This window comes from Macaca thibetana, chromosome 13, assembly GCF_024542745.1.
Source record: "Macaca thibetana thibetana isolate TM-01 chromosome 13, ASM2454274v1, whole genome shotgun sequence".
NCBI lineage: Eukaryota > Metazoa > Chordata > Mammalia > Primates > Cercopithecidae > Macaca > Macaca thibetana.
The window spans coordinates 36,634,180-36,649,880 of NC_065590.1; the positions used below are offsets into that span (position 1 = coordinate 36,634,180).

The 15,701-nt window shown below is 45.8% G+C and overlaps 1 protein-coding gene across 1 annotated transcript in view; it reads left to right on the plus strand.

Annotated features, from left to right (window-relative positions):
• Positions 1-15,701, plus strand: part of TIA1 (TIA1 cytotoxic granule associated RNA binding protein) — a 162,083-nt gene that overhangs the window by 7,113 nt on the left and 139,269 nt on the right. The window lies entirely within an intron of this gene.

Here is a 15,701-nt window from a genome sequence, read left to right on the forward strand (position 1 = left end):
CAAGACTAGGGGGGTCAGTGATGGGTGACCTCACAGGCTAAATCACCTGGGTCAGGGCTGAGCGACCTTGATAAAATGTATTATGATAGCTCAGGTGCATACCACCTCGCCTGGCCAATTTTTGCATTTTTAGTAGGGATGGGGTTTCACCATGTTGGCCAGGCTGGGCTCAAACATCTGACCTCAAGTGATCTCCCCACCTCAGCCTCCCAAAGTGCTGGGATTACAGGTGTGTGCCACTGCCCCCAGCCACTTTTTCTTAAATTATGTTAGCCATAAATTCAGTGCAATCCCAATCAAAATCACAATTTTTAGAAAACTTCATGAACATAAAGCATTAGCCCAAATCTACCCCATGGGACCCTGGGACTTCAGCCCTCAGTACAGGGGACTCTTTTTCCTATAATGTTCACATTTATCAAAGTAATGCAGTCATTAAAGAAAATAAGACAAAATATTTTAAAAGTAGAAACAGGAACACAGTTTTACCTACTTCCACCTTCCAATCAACTTTGCAAACGTGGCAGTGTATCTCTCCTCAAATGTTTATAAAATTTGCAGGTTTGCTCTAACATAGAACAATGCCATCAAATATATTTGGTGGCCCTAAAAGTCACACCGTGAGGACAGGCACCCAGAGCACAGTTGCATTTAGAATAAATGCCAAGCTCCTTCACACAGCCTGCAGGCCGGTATGGTCTGGCCCTGCCTCCCTTCCCGGTCTCATCTCCCAGCCCCACTGGCCTCTCTGCCTCTCTTCACAGACTGATTTTTCAGTCCTGGAAGGCACCCAGCCCTTGGTGCCTTGGTGATCCCAGGTGGGCCATTCTGCTCCTAATGCACTTTGGGCACCCCTGCAGCCTGGTTCACATCCTCTCACAATTCAAAGCTTGGTTCTGGGGCCTCTCCTGGCCTCCCCCATCCCCATCTCAGTTAAAGCCCCTCTGTTATTCTCTTTCACAGCCCTCTACCTTTTCTGAATAATACCTCCCCCAATTTATAATGATACACTTTGCTTATCTGTTTGGCATCTGTGTCCCCCGCTGGAGGGATATGGGCAGGGTAACATGTGTTTTGCTCCTCTCTGGTACTCCCCTCCTTGGTGTTCTTTTGTTGCACATCTCCCTGTTTCATCTGCTCCGGCCCAACTTACTCCCAGTCCCATCAGCTTCCAACCTCATGGTTCAAATCCAATGTATAGTCTCTTTCCAACCCCCAAATAGTGTCTCCAGCTGTGACCTCTGTTTCTCTCCCCTAGTAGGGGGCAGTCTCCTCCCTGCTTTTTTTTGCTTCAGCTGGGAGGTAGGCAGCCCGCTCTGCTTCCACCCAGCCTGACCCTAAGCAGCAGTCTCTACACTGCCGCCGAAGAAGTTCCTGCAGACTTCTCCCCACCCCTAGAATCAAACACATCCACTAACATCAAGCCTGAGCCACAAAGTCCCAGAGGCACCTCTGGGTTGCTGGGAGGAGCAGCAGTGACTTCATGCTGGTGTCTGGGGTGCACAGGAGAGAGGGCCCCACTCTGAGCTCACAAAGTGCTGGAGGTCCAGGCTGCAGAACACTGGAACACAGATGTTCCCCAGGAACCTAGATGCCCACTCAAACCTTCTTAGGCACTTTTGAATCTTTACAGGCACAGTTCCCACCATCTTGGGTGAGGCAAAGTACAGTTTACCTTCGTTATTCACAGTAGTTATGTTCTATATAGTTGGCTGGAAGCCAGGGGCTGTGGTTCACACCTATAATCCCAGTACTTTGGGAGGCTGAAGTGGAAGGATCGCTTGAGGCCGGGAATTCGAAAGCAGCCTGGGCAACATATTGAGACCCCATCTGCACAAAAGAAAACTTGTTTTAATTGAGTAGGCATAATGGCCCATGCCAGTAGTCATAGCTGCTCAGGAAGCTGAAGCAGGAGGATCTCTTGAGCCCAGGAGTTCAAGGTTACAGTGAGCTATGATCACACCACTGCACTCCAGCCTGAGCAACAGAACAAGATTGTCTCTAAAAAAAACAAAAGCTTAACCAACAGCATCTCTGGTATTTAAATAACAATTATAGAGCACTTTATAGTTCTTAACACATTTGCATGCATGTGTGTGTGTGTGTACACATATGTGGCTAAATTGACAGCAGATCCTCAAGACTAACACCGTAAACAAATTGCCATGATGCCTTTTCCTGCTTTGTACACCCTGGCAATCCATCAGAACAGAAACCAAAGCCCCAGTGTGCCCTTCTGTACTGTGTACTCCAGCTCACCTGCCGCTTCCCAGCTCACCTGTTTTCCCAAAGTTACAGACAGAGGACAGACAACATTGTTAAACTCTAGAGTGATTCCCATGGGCAGGGCAGCAGAAGTGAGTAGGAGGTTGTTTTCTTCAAGTTGAAGGAGAGGAAAGAAAAAATATACAGCTGCAGCAATCAGATTGTCGGTACCAAAGATAGAGTGACTCAGGGCAGGTCTTTGGCAAGCAGGCACTGAGCCAGGCTGGGCCCACACCCTGGAGAATGAGAATAGCATTCTGTGATCAAAGTGGGAAGGAATGCATCCATTCCGGAAACCAGGTGAGGCAGGGCTGTCATTAGACAATCTGGGCAGAGCTATGATTACAGAGGGAGCAAGCTGACAGGATGAAAACAGAAATCCACAGCGCCTGCTCCGCGCTGAGCAGCCCAGCTTGCCCATGCTGCTCTTTCGACCAGCTGATGTCTCTGGGCAGTGATAAGGCCTTAAGTATCTGTGGATAAAGCACCTGCTAGTTAATAAAAATAATAATTTAAAAGTGTTGTTGAGTGAACTGGAGTATTACATGAACTATCAGTCCTCATTCTTTTCCTCTTAGGATGGATGTTCTAACGAGAGAATTTTTATATAACTAAAGAAGACACTTTTTTTTTTAGACGGAGCCTCCGTCGCTCAGACTGGAGTGCAATGGCACGATCTTGGCTCACTGCAACCTCTGCCTCCCAGGTTCAAGTGATTCTCCTGGCTCAGCCTCCCAAGTAGCTGAGATTATAGGCATGCGTCACATCCAGCTAATTTTTTTTTTTTGAGAAAGAACAAGAAACAGATTAAATAACTAACAAAAGGACCATGCAATGAAGTACCCCACAGACATAAAGAATCACACTGTAGGAGTATTTTTTTTTTTTTGGTATGAAAGAAGCATGTTACATTTGATTGAGTGAAAAAACTCAAGTAACAAAATAGTTTATGCATCATGATTCTTTTTTTTTTTTAATAAGAAACGAATGTTACATATACATGCCTAGAACGCTCAGGCTAGAGTGCAGTGGTGCAATCTCAGCTCACTGCAAGCTCCACCTCTCGGGTTCACGCCATTTTCCTGCCTCAGCCTCCTGAATAGCTGGCACTACAGGTGCCCGCCACCACGCCAGGCTATTTTTGCGTATTTTTAGTAGAGACAGTTTTCACCATGTTAGTCAGGATGGTCTCGATCTCCTGACCTCGTGATCCGCCCGCCTCGGCCTCCCAAAGTGCTGGGATTACAGGTGTGAGCCACCACACCCGGCCTTATTTTTGTATTTTTAATAGAGACGGGGTTTCACCATGTTGGCCAGGCTAGTCTTGAACTCCTGACCTCAAATGATCTAACCACCTCGGCCTCCCAAAGTGCTGGAATTACAGCTGTGAGCAGGAAGACACATTTATTAATGAAAACTAGAAACACCATGTAAGCATTCAGAAGAAGATTATAGTCATTTCTAATCCAATCACTCATATGTAATGACCCTTAACAGCTGTGCTGTGATTCTTCAGATTTTCTTCTAGGCATGTATATATAACATTCGTTTCTTATTTAAAAAAAAAAAAAAAAAAAAAAAGAAAAGAAAAAAGAAAGAATCATGATGCATAACTATTTTGTTACTTGAGTTTTTTCACTCAATCAAATGTAACATACTTCTTTCATACCAAAAAAAAAAAAAAATACTCCTACAGTGTGATTCTTTATGTCTGCGGGGTACTTCATTGCTTGGTCCTTTTGTTATTTAATCTGTTTCCTGTTCTTACATGTTTAGTTGCTTCCAAATGTGGAATATTATAAATGCTGTACTATACATTCTAGTTCACATGTCTTTCCAAACATGTCTGCTTATCTCCCTCCTTCAAGATGAATTGTTGGGTCAAGGGGTTTTCATGTATTTGTGGCTTGTGATATTCACTGCTAAGTGACCTTGCTCTACAGGCTATTCGTACCATTTACATCACCACTGTGTAAATGGTCCTTTTTCCTCTCATCCTCGCCTGCAAAAGGTTTTGCCCTGCTAGCCAAAGGGTTAAACTGTGTGATATGAAGAACAGTGATTTGTTTTCTTTTTGATTTCTTAAATGTTTAGTGAAACTGAATATGATTTCACACATGCATTAGTTTCCTCAGGCTGCTCTAACAAAGTGTGACAAGCTGGGTGGCCTAAAACAACAGATATTGATGGTCTCACCTCTGAAGATGGTAGGGAAAGACCTGCTCTGGCCTCTCTCCTAGCTGCAGGTCGCCTCAACTGTCCCTTGGCTTGCAGATGGCTGTCTTCTCTGTGTGCCTCTTTACGTGTCTTCCCTCTGTGCATGTCTGCCTCTGTCCAAATGTCACCACTCCATAAGGACACCCAGTCACAATGGATTAGAGACCACTCTATAACCTCAGTTTAACTAGATTATAAATTAATCCAAGTGTACAGGCTCTATTGCCAAATAAGGTCACAGTCTGAAGTACTGGGGGTTGGGACTTCAACAAAATCATGTTTTCTGTCCCTGGATATTAGGAACAACATCACAGGTAGGTGGACACCCCCTGTGGTATTAGGAATAATAATATAATTAATTATTAAACATCAATAATCAATTTTAATAATTATACCATTATTCATTATGGATAATTATTTTAAATATATGATTATGCATGCTTAAAATTAATTATTAATATTAATGTCATTTAACAATATTATTAGTTCTTAATATTAATTATGAGTTTATTACCAACATCACAGTATTGATTTAAGTAACATTAATTGCTGATACCATTATTTTATTAATAGTGATATTACTATTAATTATTAATACTAATCATTAACGTTTTTAACCAGTATTAATTTTTACTATCTTTATTGTGATTATTATTATCTATGATTACTATTAATTTTATATTAATATTAATAATTAATAGACTTGTTCCTGATATCCGGTGGGGAGAGGATGATATTACTCCCAATATCGAAGAAAGTGTACACCCCTCTATGATGTTATTCCTAATAGCCAGGGAGTAGAGGATGACATTATTGAAACTATCGCAGTGGGTGTACATCCCTTTGGTCATCTTGTTTCTTATATCCTGGATGGGAGAGGATGATATGACTCCCAATATCGCAGGGAGCATACACCACCCCTGTGATATGGTTCCTAATATCCAGGGGGTGAGAGGATGATATTAGTCTCAATATTGCAAGAGGTGTGTGCTCCCTAGTGATGTTGTTCCTAATATCCAGGGATGGAGAGGACGATATCACTCCCAATAGAGCAGGGGGTGTACACCCCTTCTGTGACATTGTTCCTAATAGCCAGCGGGGGAGAGGAAGATATTACCCCCAATATCGCAGGGGATGTACACCCCCTTGTGATATTGTTCCCTATATCCTGGGAGGGAGACGATGATACTAGTGGCAATATCTCAGGGGGTGTACACACCGAATATCCAGAGGGAGAGAAAAATGATATGACTCCCAATATCACAGGGAGTGTACATCCTCCTGTGATATTGTTTCTTATACTCAGGGGGAGAGGATGATATTACTCCCAATATCGCAGGGGTTGTACACACCTCCTGCGATATTGTTCCTAATATCCCAAAGGGGAGAGCATAATATTACTCTCAATATCGCAGGGGGTGTATACCTCCTTTGTAATATTGTTCTTAATATCCATGATGGGAGAGGATGATATGACTCCCAATATCGCAAGAAGTGTACAGCCGCCCGTGATATAGTTCCTAACATCTAGGTGGGGAGAGGATGATATTACTGCCCATATCGCACGAGTTGTAAAACCCTTCGATATTTTGCCTACAATCCTGAGGGGAGAGGATGATATTACTCCCAATATCGAAGAAGGTGTACACCCCCCGTAACACTATGCCCAATATCCACGTTGGGAGACAATGACATTACGCCCAATATCGCAGGGGATGCACACCCACCCTGGGATATTGTTCCTTATATCGAGAGGGGGAGAAGATGCTATTGCTCCCAATAACGCAGGGGCTGTGGCTGTACACCCCTCCTGTGATATTGTTCTTAATATCCTAGGGAAGAAAGGATGATACTACACCCAATATCACAGGGGCTGTACACTCACCCAGTGATATTGTTCTTAAGGTACTCCACCTCCCACCACCAGGGATATCGTTCCTAATACCCAGGGGAAGAGAGGATAACATTATGCCCAATACCACAGGGGAGTGTACACACCCTCTGTGATGCTGTTCCTAGTATCCAAAGGTGGAGACGATGATATTACTGGCCATATCGCAGGGGGTGTACACCCTTCTGTGATATTGTTTTTAACATTCAGTGGGGGAGAGGATAACATTAATCCCAATATGCAGAAGGTGTGCAGACCCCTTGATGTAGTTCCTACTGTACAGGGGAAAGAGAAGAATATTGCTCTCAATATCGCAGGGGGTATAACCACCCTGCCCCCCGTATATTGTTCCTAATATGCAGCGGGGTGGAGGCTGATAGTACTCCCAATATCCCAGAAGGTGCACACACACCTGTGATGTAGTTCCTAATATCCAGCGGGAAAGAGGCTGATTTTACTTTCGATATCGCAGTGGGTGTACACCGCTCCCCAGACCCGGGGTATTGTTCCTAATATCCAGGCAGGAAGAAGATGACATGGCTGACAGTATCGAAGGGGGTGGACACCTCTTCAGTGATATGGTTCCTGATATCCAGGGGGTGAGTGGATGATATTACTCCCAATAAAGTAGAAACTGTACAGACACCCTGGGATTTTGTCCTTAATAACCACAGGGGATAGGTGATATTACTACCAATATTGTAAAGGGTGTACACCCCTCCTGTGATATTGTTTCTTATATCCAGGATAGGAGAAGATGGTGTTAGTACTAATATTGAAGGGATGGACAGCCCCCATGGGATATTGTTCTAAAGATACAGGTTGAAAGAGGATGAGATTCCATCCGATATAACAAGGGGTGTACACTCCGCCTGTGATATGAATGGTAAAACCTAGAAGAGAGAATGACATTGCTTCCAAGAACACACGGGGTTCCTGTGATATTGTGATATTGTTCCTGTCATCCAAAGGAAGAGATGATGATACTACTACCACTACCGGATTAGATGATGATACTAATACCACACCCTGCTGTGATATTGTTCCTCATCACTTGTGGTTGAGAGCATGATATTACTTCCAATATGACAGTGGCTTGACACCCAGTCTGTGATATTGCTCCTTATTTCCACTAGGTAAAGTATGATGTTCCTGCCAAGAGAGTAGTGGGTGTACAGTCGCCCTGTGATATGTCTCCGAATATTCAGGGAAACACAGGACGACATTACCCCAAATCTCCCAAAAAGTGTACACCCATTGTGTGATATGCTTCCTAATATCCGGAGGTGCAGAGGCTGGTATTCGTTCTCCTATCGCAGGCTGTGTACACACAACCTGTGAAATTGTTCGTAATATCCTGAACAAAAGAGACGGCTAATAATGGACACACATTGCAGGGGGTAGTAATTGGCTATTATGATCTACATCGCAGAGGGGGTGAGGCGCCCCCCGCGATATGGGGAGTAACAGCAACCTCCTCTCCCCACCTGGCTATTACGATCCACATCGCACAGCAGTTCAGGACACCAGCCCTGCCCCAACCTTGACCCAGACAGTGGATGTCATGGGACCACCCCAGGGTGGGTGGCAGCTCAGCTCTAAGGTATCCCTGCTCCCAAAGACCAACTGTTCCTGCTAGTTTGAATCTGGCCACAGGGTCTCTGTTGGTGAGATAGATGACCATGAGGCAGACACGCTGAAATCTAGCACGACAGAGCCCAACACCCCCATGAGAGGCACCATAGCACGCAGACTTTGCAGACATACTAGCAAAGGCCACAGCAGGCCCTGAGTGAGGAGCAATCTGACCAAGATCCTGGGGTCCTGCCACACAGCCCTTAAACCAGGGACTGGAAACTGTTGCCCTAAAGAGCCAGGAGTCAGTATTTTCAGCTTTGCCAACTGATCTTTGCCTCAAGGATGCAACTCTGCCATGGCTGCAGGACAGCAGGCTTCTGCAGGTGGCCTGTGAAGAGACGGGCATGACTGCACCCCCATCAAACTTTACTTATGGACATGGAAACTTCTCAGTGTCATGAAGTGTTATTTTTTTATTTGTTCAACCATTTGGAAATGTAAAATCCATTCTTGATTCACGGGCCACAAGAGCAGGCAGGGACAGGCTGCCCCTTGCCAACCTCTGGAATGAGCTTAGAGAAGGAAATGACAAGCTGGGCCAGCGCAGCCTCCTCACAGCAGATCCGCTGGAGGAGGGTCCTTCTTAGCAACCACTTCTCATCCTTCCTCTTGGCTTCAAGTGCAGTTCAGGTGGAGAAAGAGAGAACAGAACTGGCCTCAGCAACAAGAAGGAAGGAGATGCAGGGTCAAGCAGCCATGTGGATCGATCACACTCAACATTCACACCAAGTGGAGCACAGGTAGGACCAGCCCGGGGGTGCTGAATGGAAGCTCTCTGGGGTGGGGGACCTCTGGGTGGGCAAGATTCTCTACCTAAAACTCATATAGAAGTTCTACACAGCAGTAGTTACAGAAAACACACTCTAAGAGAAAGGCCAAAATAAAAATAGGACACCAAGTTTGGCCAACTGGGTCTCACAAGCCAGTAGGTAAGAAAGCCCAGGAGGGCCCACCAGAGGAGCTGGGGGTGGGTTCCTGCCTGCAGGGGGCCTGGGACACCCCATTCCCACAGATGAGGACCCAAGCTTTGGGGAGGAAGCTGTCAGAGTCACCCAGTGAGCTGATCAGAGGTGGAGCCACAGAGCAGGTAAGGAGCCCTGGCCACGTCCCCATGAGGGCTGAGAAGCTAGGGTGGGGGCATACCCCCAGGGGCAGATACAAACAGTGGACCACGGGCCCTCCTCCTGCCTAGAGGATGCTCAGCTCCCAAGGGACCACCAAGGCCTGGAACCCAGGGACACACCACCTGACCATCATGCCCAGGCCTCCCGGACCAGGCAATGTCCAGTACAGGCAGGCAGTCTGGGCTTGGGACCAGGACAGGGGTGGATGGTCCTGCTAGGCAGGCCTCCTTCTCCCTACCAGCTGGGCTGGTTGCACTATAGTTTTGGTTCTGGCAACATATTGCTGCCCACTTTGGCCACACCAGTCCCTGGCTCCCTGGCTAGGCCCAGTGCTGTCCAACCCACCTACACAGGCCCCACACACCCAGTGCCCACCAGGCTCCTGTCAGCCAGGAGGACCCATGCTCATCCCCTGAAGTGTCCATGGGAGCCTGCATCCCACAGGGACCCACAGCTCAGGGCCAACCTCCATGGGGGCCTCTTGGTTGTGGTGGCAGGGGCGAGGGGGAGGTGACCTCCAGCCCTCCCATCCTGGCCACTGTGTTTTGTGGGGATCATTCAGTCCTGGGAACTTCCTGGGGACCCCAGAAGGAAGAGAACAGGGTGGTCATGGCAGCCTCAGCCCCAGGCTCTGGGCCCAAGTGCAACAGTCCTTTGGTTCTGGTTTGATCTGGGCGGTAACAGCAAGTCATGTCATTCACACAAGGATTGGCTTCAATATAATAATACATCAAGGGACTGTGGGGGACACAGATCAGCCTCCAGGCCAGTTACACCTGGTGGCTTAGCCAGTGCAGGCTAGGGAGTGGAAAAGCTGACCCCTGACCTCCCCACCTACCCTGCCCACCGGATGCCAGTAGCAGCCAGGGATCCCTGACTTCAGGCAGAGGCAGGCAGCACAGTTGCTGCCTCCTTTGATCCCATCCCAGGGCCCACAGGGCCTGGAGAAACCTGGCAGGGGCTGAGTTGGGAGAATCAGGCAGGGGGATGGCAAGTGAAGAATGTGAGGGACTGGCTATGAGGGGCACTAAGGGCGCAGGGTCTGCTTCCCCTGGGGAGGTGGCAGTGGGACATATAGTAGCCAAGGTTCCGCAGGCCCCACCCTGCTGCCAGGCACACATGGTGCCCATACCCACCCCAACGGCTGCAGGAAGGTTCTTCATCAACAAAAGGGGAGGACGCACCCACACCCACATAGGCATTGATGCCCACACACATCAGAGAAGAAAATTCCTGCTGTGCCCAAGGTGTGGAGAAAGGGGCAATGTCCCCTTCCTCCCCATGGTGGATCCAAAATTACCTGCTCCTGCCAGCACCCCCACCCCCAACTCCACAAGCTGCTGACCTCCACCACAGTGCCATGCCTCGTGGCAAGAACAGCTCAGCGGTACATCCCAAAGGGTGCTATCCTGGAGCGGCTGTGCTGGGCAAGGGACACGTTTCCTAGTCACAGAGGTTTTCTTTCTTTCCCACTCACTGGCCCTGTGCCTCGGTTTCCCCTACTTGGGCTTTGGGGTGTGATGAGGGCCTGGGGTCAGGGAACAAAGTGTTCTGGTTTGGACACGCAGGAGGTTCTCTGCAGCTCTCTCAGGTACAGGGTATGTTGCTAAGTATATGCTTTTAAAAACCCTAGGAGGAGGGGGCACCCAGAAGGGGCCCTGAAGCCAAGGGCAAGGTCCAGCCTTTCCACCTCCCCAGCTGAAGACATGCTGGAGGACAATTCTCCAGAGTTTCATAACAAAGAGAAAAAAGAAATCAAAAAGACCTGGAGGATAGGCAAGCTAATGAGGGCTTACTGGGATTACCCTGTCTAATCCTCAAAACAAGCCTTGTTTCTGAGGAAACAGGTCACAGTACGACATTCAGACCCTGGGCGGGGTCTTGTTTTTGTTTCTTTTGAGTGAATTTGGCTTATATTGTTCTTTTTTCTTTTTCTTTTTTTTTTTTTTTTTTTTTTTGAGTCTTGCTCTGTAGCCCATGCTGGAGTGTAGTGGCATGATCTCAGCTCACTGCAACCTCCGCCTCCCGGGTCCCGGTTCAAGCAATTCTCCTGCCTCAGCCTCCCGAATAGCTGAGATTACAGGCATGCACCACCATGCCCAGCTAATATGTTTTTCTTTTTCTTGAGACGGAGTCTTGCTCTGTCACCCATGCTGGAGTGCAGTGGCACAATCTCGACTCACTGCAATTTCCATCTCCTGGGTTCAAGCTATTCTCCTGCCTCAGCCTCCCGAGTAGCTAGGACTACCGGCGCCTGCCACCACACCCGGCTAATTTTTTGTATTTTTAGTAGAGACGGGGTTTCTCCGGTTAGCCAGGATGGTCTCGATCTCCTGACCTCGTGCGACAGAGCGAGACTAAGTCTCAAAAAAAAAGAAAAAGAAAAAAGAACAATATAAGCCAAATTCACTCAAAAGAAATAAAAACAAGATGACAAGTCAATGGCACTGAAAACAAAAAATCAACAGAAGAACTCAATAGAACAATAGCTGTTTCTTCATAAAGATCAACAAAATCAGTAACTATCAAGCCAGGCTAACAAAGAAAAAAAGAAATCACACAAATTACTATAAGGTGAGTACAAAAGTAATGACAGTTTTTGCATTCTTGGAATTTGCTGTTTGATACTGGAATACCCTCTTAAATAAATGTGGTTATGTTATTCATCATTTTAATGGGCATTTCTTGCCTTTTTTTTTTTTTTTTTTTTGCTAATGACTTATTATTTATTTTAGACTATGGAAATGATGTCAGATAAAAAGCAAATTCAAGCGACTTTCTTATTCAAGTTCAAAATGGGTCCTAAAGCAGGGGAGACAACTCACAACATCAACGCATTTGGCCCAGGAACTGCTAATTAATGTACAGTGCAGTAGTTCAAGAAGTTTTGCAAAGGAGGCGAGAGCCTTGAAGATGAGGAGCGTAGTGGGCAGCCACCGGAAGTTGATAACGACCAATTGAGAGCAACCACTGAATTTGATCCTCTTACAGCTACACGAGAAGTTGGCGAAGAACTGAATGTCGACCATTCTATGGTCATCCGGCATTTGAAGCCAATTGGAAAGTTGAAAAGGCTTGATAAGTGGGTGCCTCATGAGCTGAGCACATATTTTAAAAATTATCCTTTTGAAGTGTCATCTTCTCTTATGAGGATGACACTATGAAACAACAATGAACCATTTCTTGATCAGATTGTGACATGCCACGAAAAGTAGATTTCATACAACAGTCAGCTCAGTGGTTGGACTGAGAAGAAGCTCCAAACCACTTCCCAAAGATAAACTTGCACCAAAAAAAGGTCATGGTCACTGTTTGGTGGTCAGCTGCCGGTCTTCTGATCCACTACAGTTTTTGAATCCTGGTGAAATCATTACATATGAGAAGTATGCCAAGCTAATCGATGAGATGCACGGAAAACTGCAGCACCTGGAGCTGGCACTGGTCAACAGGAAGGACCCAGTTCTCCACAACGCCTGACCACATGTCATACAACCAGGGCTTCAAAGGTAGAATAAACTGGGCTATGAAGTTTTGCCTCATCTGCCATATTCATCTGACCTCTCGCCAACCAACTACCACTTCTTTAAGCATCTTGACAACTTTTTGCAGGGAAAACACTTACACAACCAGCAGGATGCAGAAAATGCTTTCCAAGAGTTCATCGAACCCTGAAAGCACGGAATAAACAAGTTTATTTCTCATTGGCAAAAATGTGTTCATTGTAATGGTTCCTTTTTTTTTTTTTTTTTTTAGACAGAGTCTCACTCTGTCGCCCAGGCCAGAGTGCAAAGGTGCAATCTCGGCTCACTGCAACCTCTGCCTCCTGGCTTCAAGAGATTCTCCTGCCTCAGCCTCTTGAGTAGCTGGGATTACAGGCACATGCCACCATGCCCACCTAACTTTTGTATTTTTAGTAGAGACGGGATTTTGCCGTCTTGGTCAGGCTGGTCTCAAACTCCTGACCTCCTGATCCGCCCGCCTCAGCCTCCCAAAGTGTTGGGATTACAGGCACGAGCCACTGCGCCCAGCCCATTGTAATGGGTTCTATTTTGATTAATAAAGATGTGTTGCAGCCTAGTTATAAAAACTTAAAATTCATGGTCCAAAACCACAATTACTTTTGCACCAACCTAATAATATAAGAATTAAAATAGGCCTTTATATTAGAGAGCCCATGGATGATAAAATAATAAAGAATATTACGATCTCCATAACCCACAAACTTGGTAACTTAGACCAACTGGATGAATTAAAAGACACAATCTATTTATTCTAAAACACAGGAGAAATAGTCTAAATATATTTATATCTATTAATAAAATGGAATCAATACCTAATAACCTTACAGAAATTTTATATATTCCAAAAATCTGACATTCTGTCATGTTATTCTAACTGGTGGGATTTGGGGATTTCCCTTTTGACAAGAACATAGGTGAGTCGCACACACTTAATTTTAGTGCTCATTGGTCAGGAAACCTATGTCCACTATAGGATACTACAGAGCGATGCATTATGGAGAATTGAGGCAAGATAATATGATTTTCAGAGTTAAAGGAAAACAACCTGTTTTATGTACAGTAATTCCTCATAATATCATAGGGGATACCATATTTAAACTTTGGGGTATCCCCAGGTATAATTCCTATTTGAGCCACATGTGAATTTCGGACACCGAGGCTTCCCAACTTTGGTGGCTTTCAACAAATGTGGAAGTTAATTCACAACCTATTTTGTGGAGGCACAAAATTCAATGAGCACTCATTTAACCTTTTATTTTAAATATTATTTTTGTAACCTTTGCATTTCCAATTAGGTGAAATTTTAAATCTCTTTCAGTTCTTATCCACTTTTTTTTTTTTTTTTTTTTTTTCCCCCTGAGACGGAGTCTTGCCCTGTCAACCCAGGCTGGAGTGCAGTGGCATGGTCTCGACTCACTGCAACCTCTGCCTCCCAGGTTCAAGCGATTCTCCTGCCTCAGCCTCCCAAGTAGCTGGGATTACAGGTGCCTGCCACCACGCCCGGCTAATTTTTGTATTTTTAGTAGAGATGTGGCTTCCCCATGTTGGTCAGGCTGGTCTTGAACCCCTGACCTTGTGATCTGCCCACCTCAGCCTCCCAAAGTGCTCGGATTACAGGCCTGAGCCACCGTGCCCGGCCTCTCCACTCTTTTTAGGCGGAGGGGAGTAAGGGTTGATTTAAGTTAGCAGGGACACCCATGTACCCAACCCATTTGTGTAAATTTTTTCCTTCAGAGTTCTTCAAATCAGCATCACCATTGTTAAAGGCCTCCCACATGGTAATAATTGTGCTACAGGGTTTTACAATCATGAAGTTTATGTTTGGCTGAATTAACCTCATTGCTGTGGCACAAGGGGGCCATAGGTGTTTTCACCAATTATGAAGCGGGTTCACTGTGCAATGGCTACCAACTTTTCAGAGTACAATGAGACCAAACACATTCATACATAAATTCCATGAATTTCTTACAAATAGCAAACAAAAGACAACAGAAGTCTAGGATTCAATATGAACCGCTACCACAAGATCAGGAAGGCTACCCAGAGCAGATGGATGGGAGTTTTGACTATAAATGCTTCACTTGCACTACAACTGAGGGACCCCAGAAAGCAGCCCACCTTGGGTTTTCTCCCAGGATGTGGTTTGCTGGACACAAGCGTTAAAGGCCATTCTGTTTCGAGCAGGGACTATAACAGAGCCTGGGCTGTTCTGACCAATGTTACCTGATTATCAGGATATTGCATTCCCAGCATATCATACTGTTATCTTGAGAACTACCAGTAAGAAAGGGAGGAAAATGGCCCTGCACCCTTAAAACTGAAGGATCAGGATATTTGTTGTGACAAGAGGCACAGACAGTAGCGACAGTGTTCTCGTGAGCCATCTACTAGTTCTCTTGACGGGAGCATGGCACCTGACTGCTTTTCTCTTTCCTTTCAATGGAAACTGTTTCAGAATATTTTGAATATTTTGAGTTTCTACATCTATAGAGTTGCAGCACATGATCACTGGCAGTGTAGACTCTCTGCATGGTTAAAGGAAAGAGTTCAGGAGCCCATCAACCCACATTGAAGGAGACCACCTAAACCTCCAGAGAGTGCCACTCCATCTTCCTGGGGTTGGCTCCACATGCAGTAAAGGCCATTATGTCTAAGGCCGTCAAGACTTGCAGTCCGAAGATTAGACTTTTGACATGATGATAAGCAGCAGTGATAAGAAAAGCCCACACACTGGCTAGGAATTTTTCAATGAAAGCAGCTGAGACGTTTCTTCATACGCTTCGGTAGGGGCTAATATCAAACTCTTTCTTCCCATTTTCTTTACTCATCAGTGCCTGAACCATGAGGCACCATAGAAGTACACCTCATCAGGAGGGTGTATGGGACAGCAGCAACGGGAGCAGCAGCACAAGAAACAAACAAGGCCACTACTTCTGCCTACATAACAACTATTGTCTTGGAGTGTACAATAATTAATAATGTTCACATGGCTGCCCTAAGCATACAGAGATGGTGACCAGAGTAGATGCAGGAACTACAGAGATA